The following is a 6,293-nucleotide window of genomic DNA, read 5'->3' as shown; positions in this document are numbered from 1 at the left end:
AGGAAGGAAGGAAGGAAGGAAGGAAGGAAGGAAGGAAGGAAGGAAGGAAGGAAGGAAGGAAGGAAGGAAGGAAGGGAGAGAAAAAGAGAAAGAGCAAAAGAGGAAGGAAAGAAGGAAGGGAGGGAGGGAGGAAGGATGGGGGCACCTCAAAAATGCTCCTGGACCAAACTTGAACCCCTTCCAGGAATGAGGACTCTTGCTCCATCCAGCACCAGAAAGGGGTTGTTCAGAGAACATCTATGCAGAGAAGCCTGGGAAGACTTGTTTGAACTGATCATAGCTAGCACTTAAATAGCTCTTCAAAGTTTGCCAAGCCCTTTATATTTGTTAACGCATTTGCGTCTCACAACAATCCTGTGACTTATCACACTTTTGCCGATGAGGAAACTGAGGCTCCAAGAGTTGATTTGCCCCACTCTTAAATGTATGACTCTTGGTCCTGCATTCTTTCTACATTTCATTGAAGTGAATGCAACCAGGAAAGAGAAATTTATATAATGTTTACAGTATATTGTAAAGGAAAACAACTTTGAAAAACTTGGAAGGTCCGGCTGACGCCATGACCAACAATTCCCAAAGGCCAACAACAAACCAATTTTCCTTCCTTTTTCAAGAGAAGCCATAAGATCTTGGACCTCCAGTCTAACACTCCCATTTTTGATCTAGGGAAACTGAGGTGGAATATGTCAAATGACTTGCTTAAGGTGTTTAAGAGGTGGCATTTGGATTCAGGTTCTCTGACTCCTGAGTCTGGGTTCTTTCACTGCCTCCACAGATTATAGATGTGGAATGAAACATGCATTTTGAGACACGACCCAGTGAGCACAATGTTTTGTTTGTACCTAATTATCAGCAGAGAGGACTTTTATTTGGGGCAAGGGGGAATTTGGGGCAATGCAAAATTTAAAAAGGGAAGAAAAGAATGTTAAGGGAACATTTTTAAAATACTCCAAAGAAAATAGAAAGAAGTTGAGCAGTAGAACAAGAAGCAAGGCAATGTTGGTATTTTCATGTAAAATATAATAGATACCTTTTAAAAAGGCAGCTAGGTGGCGCTGCAGCAGATAGAGTCCTAGCCCTGGAGTCAGGAAGACCTGACTTCAAATCTGGCCTCAGATACTAGCTGTGTGACCCTAGACAAGTCACTTAACCTTGTTTGCCTCAGCTTCCTCACCTGAAAAATGAGCTGGAGAAGGAAATGGCAAACCACTCCAGTGTCTCTGCCAAGAATGAGGTAATGGAGAGTCAGATATGATGGAAATGACAACAATATATTCTGTGTGACCCTAGGCAAGACATTAACCCTGTTTGCCTCAGTTTCCTCATCTGCAAAATGAGCTGGAGAAGGGAAATGGCAACAGTTTCTTTGCCAAGAAAACCCCAAATGAGTTCATGAAGTGCCAGACATGACTGAAATGGCTGAACAACATACTTTAAAAAGCCAAGTTGTGCATAACCAAGATGCATGGTTTCATATGTATATGACAAACATTCCCAGTTTTTTTTTTCAGTCTCTGTAGCCCTGTAGCTTTTAATAAAAACTCTCCTGAAATATGAAATGTGAAAGGAAATAAATTCTAGAGTTTTCCAAGCAGACATGCATAAGAAACAAAATGAGTTAATTTTCATAAAGAAATCTTTATTGAGTTTATAACATGTTTTAGTATCATAAAGTCATCAAACATAAAATTTTTTCACTAACCACTACTACTCTGGGAATATTTAAATAGGATAATACAGTTATTTAGCAGATATTCCCTATATCTCTTTGACAAGCTTTTCAAACCCATATGGGTACACATATGCTGGTATGTGGAAACGCTTGCATTTAAGTTCATAATAAAAAAAAAAGAAAAATGTTAGAAGACACAAAGGGGAAATGAGTACCAGTTTGTCATGTTTATTAACAATCCTTCCCCCACTCCTTGTGTCCTGGAAGTGGTTCCCCGCCCACACAGCGCCCTCCCCCCCAAGTTCTCCTCAAGCACTGGAAGACCATCCATGGGAGCCTGCTCAGCACAGCTGGACAAAGTCCATCGATCAGTTCACAGGCCCATGGTGACGATGCTCTGGGAATAAAAAAGGAGGAGCTGTTGTAAGAGGAGACAAAGACAGACCTGGAGACACTCAGAGGGAGAGGAGAAAACACAAGCAAAATGGGTCCAGAGGGAGAGACAGACCTCCCCACCTTGGCCTGGAGTGGCCAGTGGGGGCTCGGGAGCACCAGGGGGTGGTGAGAAACCGGAAAATGGGGTGGACAAGAAGTGGGCAAAGGGGGGGGCTGTCGGATCTGGAGGTCAGAAGCCACAACACACTGGGATGGCATAAATTGTTATGCTTTTATGAATACTAACAATGAGAATAAAAGCAATAACTAATATGTGCATGCATTTACTAAGTGCCAGGTACTAGGCTAAGCCCTTTGTAACTATTATCTCATCTGATCCCCACAAATTATCCCTGGGAGATAGATGCTATTATTATCTCCATTTTAAAGATGAGGAAACTGAGGTTAGGTGACTTGCCCAGGGTCACAATCTAGTGAATGTCTGAGGGCAGATTTGAACTCGGGTCTTCCTGACGAAACATTCTTTTGGGTACTGGGGTTACAAAGCCTGAAAGTCATTTCTTCTGGTTCTGTCCTTAGGAGCTGAGCAACTGTGGGAGGAAGAGGGTCCCCATGTCTTTGGTGTGGGCAGAAGGGAAGGGGAAGGCTGGTAGAGAGGGAAGGATATATTAGTCCCTTTTGCCTATCCTCCCTTTACCCTTGTCTCAGGCAGCAGATAGAGGAGGGTACCCTTTGCTCAATTGCAAAGATCCAAAGTATTGCTTTGGGAGCAGAGTGAGGGAGAGAGGGACAGAAGAGGGAGCTTTATACCAGGAATGAGAGGGGGACTCACCTCCGCCTAACAAAGGGCAGAACCCCCTCTGCTTAGCAGTGATGGGATGGGGGCTATGAATCAAAGATGACAGAGAAAAGCCTAACAAAATGTAAGCTCCATGGGGGTAAGGATTGCTTAACTTTTGTATTCCTATCACCTGTGCCTGGCACAGTAGCTGGCTTAATAATTGATGAATTGGTTGAAACCCTCTCTAGATGCAAAAGGGATGCAGATTCTAGGTCTATGGGGAAGGAATGAAGTTCTTAGACTCCAAGGAAGTAGGGAAAATGAACTGGCAGATGGACTGGTTTGTCCCAACTGGTCCCTGTATGGTTTGATGATGGGTGTAGCCCACAAGTTTTGTCTCTCAACTCTTACGTGACTTTAGAAGACTGTGAGATGTAATGGAAGGGTCCATAGTGATAACCCAAAACTACAAGCAGAGAAGTGAGAATAGGAGCTATTCCTTCGTGAAGGGGGAAGATAGGGAGGCAAGGAGACCCTCTGTCCCAAGGAGATTCCTAAGAAACAGAAGAGTTGAAGGATTGTGACAATACTTACTTTCCATAGAGCTGGCAAGTTGATGAAGAGCCTGTTGACCGAGGCCTAGAAGTTAAAGAAAGCCAGAGTTAGTCCCCCCCAGCTTTCTTCCTCCTGCCTGGCCTCCTAGCCCTGGACTCAGGGCCATTTGCCTCCCCCCTGCCTTCCTTTCCCTTCCCTCCTTCCAGAATCCAAGGATTTGTGAGAAAGGGCTTACCCCAGAGTTCAAGGGTGTGACTCCTACCCCGCTGCCGCCAGCTCCTCCGTGATGAGCTCCCTGAGGGTAAAAGCCAGACCACGTCAGGATCCCTTTGCCTCCTAGGGACCCCAAACCTTTCCTAGAACATTGAGGGGAAGCTGGAGCAGACAAAGCAGGAAGACTTTCCCCCATAGTCCAGTTATACCAAGTCAGGCTGGTATGACTGGACAGGGAGGGGAAAGGCTTCTCTGGGAGTTAAGAAGCAGGCTCCCAGGTCTCCCTCATGCTATTTGATGCTGTTCCAAATTTCCCACCTTGTACTTCATTCTTTAAAAATGTGTTCCAGGTAAAAGGGAGAATGAAGATAGTGGCCAGATACTAGGACCCCAGAATTGGTATCAAACCCAACTCAGCTCTTGTCCCCAAGACCAGCCCCCTCTCTAACCCTAACCTTCTCCTTCTCCTTATTTCTATTCCTAGTCACCCTGGGCAACTCTACTTCCCCAATCCCGCTACTGCCAAACCTCACACCCAACTCCAGAACTTTCCTAATCCCAGTCCTATCCCTCTCTTTCTTAATCCTGAATTCTGTGTCATTGCTGTCTCTCACCTACAGCCCTGCCCTACCCACACCTCCACTCCTGGCTCCCTGCCTGATGGCAGAAGCCAGGCCCTCACCCCAAGATGCTGTCACCAACTAGAGAACTGGGAGAATGCAGCCGTCCTGTCCCCCAGACTCCCCCCAGCTGTCCCCCTGACATGCCAAGTCCCTCTATGCCTTGTCCCCCAAACTCTGCCTTTCTAAGCATTTCTGCTTTCCCCTCAGCACCAGCCACCATTCTCCCTCCCTTTCCCTAGGAAGCCCTCCCTGACTGACCTCTTCCAGATCTGGTGTTTCTTCTACTCTAGATTCCCCAGGACACTTAACAGAACCCGTTTGTTTCATGTCGTGTAATTGTGTGATGTCTCACATGTGTTTTCTGGCTCGCCAATTAGACCTTGCTAGCTTCTCAACTAGATCAGCAGCTCCCTGAAAACAGGGTCACATCTCTGCCTACCTCCTTGCCCCAACATCTAGCCCAGCTTCTGTCTCCAGGCAGAAAGCTAGGGAAGGGGGAGCAGGGAAAGTGACCGATACAGGACAATCTTCAGGGCTGGGGCTGCCTGACTTTACAACCTTATCAGACTTCCTTCTGCTCTCTCCCAGTTGGGCTTCTTAGAGCATTGTCTCCATTTCTCCTTTGACCCCATCACTCTCTACCTTGTATTCGTCCTAGTAGAATGTAAGCTCCTTGAGGGCAGGCATTATATAATTTTTAAAATCTTTCTATCTATCCCCAGTGTTTTGCATATAGTTGGCATTCAATAAATGGTTGTTGAAATAAACTGGGGAGAGGAAAATGGGAATCCACTTGGTTGTACAACCCATGGGAGGCTGTGGGGAGGGAGGGGAGGGGAGGTAATAGAAGGGTAATCCCCTAGCCTTTCTGCCATTCACCAGAGGAATAGCCATGCCTATTCTCCCAACCTGAACCCCAATTTTCCCCACCCTTGTTCACCTACATTCAGCAGCTGGTTGGCCTCCTTGCCGGCTTGGTTGACCCCATGGTGGACATCCTCCTTGACCTTCTCCAGTTCCTTCCCAGCTTGCCCAGCAGCATGGTTGACCCCTTGGTTAAATTTGTCCACCTCCTTCCCAGCCTGCCCAGCAGCATGGTTGACCCCTTGGTTAAACTTGTCCACCTCCTTCCCAGCCTGCCCAGCAGCATGGTTGACCCCTTGGCCAAATCTGTCCACTTCCTTCCCAGCCTGCCCAGCAGCATGGTTGACTCCTTGGTTAAATTTGTCCATCTCCTTCCCAGCCTGGCCAACAGCATTGTTGACCCCTTGCTTTACCTTCTCTATCTCCTTCTCTGCCTGCCCAGCAGCATGGTTGACCCCTTGGCCAAATCTGTCCACCTCCTTCCCTGCCTGTCCAGCAGCATGGTTGACCCCTTGGCCAAATCTGTCCACCTCCTTCCCTGCCTGCCCAACAGCATGGTTGACTCCTTGGCCAAATTTCTCTACCTCCTTCCCTGCCTGCCCAACAGCATGGTTGACCCCTTGGCCAAATCTGTCCACCTCCTTCCCTGCCTGCCCAGCAGCATGGTTTACCCCTTGGCCAAATCTGTCCACCTCCTTCCCTGCCTGCCCAGCGGCATGGTTGACCCCTTGGCCAAATCTGTCCACCTCCTTCCCTGCCTGCCCAGCAGCATGGTTGACTCCTTGGCCAAATTTCTCTACCTCCTTCCCGGCCTGCCCAACAGCATGGTTGACCCCTTGGCCAAATCTGTCCACCTCCTTCCCTGCCTGCCCAGCAGCATGGTTGATCCCTTGGCCAAATCTGTCCACCTCCTTCCCGGTCTGCCCAGCAGCATAGTTGATCCCTTGGTCAAACTTGTCCACCTCCTTCCCAGCCTGCCCAGCAGCATGGTTGACCCCTTGGCCAAACTTCTCTACCTCCTTCCCGGCCTGCCCGACAGCATGATTCACATCTTGGATGCCCTTGTCCACTTCCTTCCCGGCGTTGTTGAGCGCATGGTTGGCACCTTGGATCACTTTTTCTGTCTCCTTCCCTGCCTGCCCAGCAGCATGGTTGGCTCCATGGGCCAGTTCGTCCAGACCGTGGTTGA

The 6,293-nt window shown here is 48.0% G+C and overlaps 2 long non-coding RNA genes across 2 annotated transcripts; both read right to left on the bottom strand.

The window, feature by feature from the left end:
- Positions 1 to 2,035: 2,035 nt before the first annotated feature.
- Positions 2,036 to 6,270, bottom strand: LOC138154165 (uncharacterized). Its single transcript, XR_011166551.1, has 4 exons — positions 6,121 to 6,270; positions 3,640 to 3,699; positions 3,444 to 3,488; positions 2,036 to 2,069 (listed from the first exon to the last, which is right to left on the bottom strand). It is a non-coding gene; the product is annotated as an uncharacterized lncRNA (long non-coding RNA).
- LOC138154171 (uncharacterized) lies at positions 5,249 to 6,006 on the bottom strand. The gene is made up of 2 exons (XR_011166560.1): positions 5,905 to 6,006; positions 5,249 to 5,322 (listed from the first exon to the last, which is right to left on the bottom strand). It is a non-coding gene; the product is annotated as an uncharacterized lncRNA (long non-coding RNA).
- Positions 6,271 to 6,293: the final 23 nt, after the last annotated feature.

Source organism: Petaurus breviceps, unplaced genomic scaffold (genome assembly GCF_028583685.1).
Source record: "Petaurus breviceps papuanus isolate PSGF00001 unplaced genomic scaffold, PetGlider_PUasm1.0 91041, whole genome shotgun sequence".
NCBI classification, from domain to species: domain Eukaryota; kingdom Metazoa; phylum Chordata; class Mammalia; order Diprotodontia; family Petauridae; genus Petaurus; species Petaurus breviceps.
This window is presented reverse-complemented; position numbering and strand designations above follow the sequence as displayed.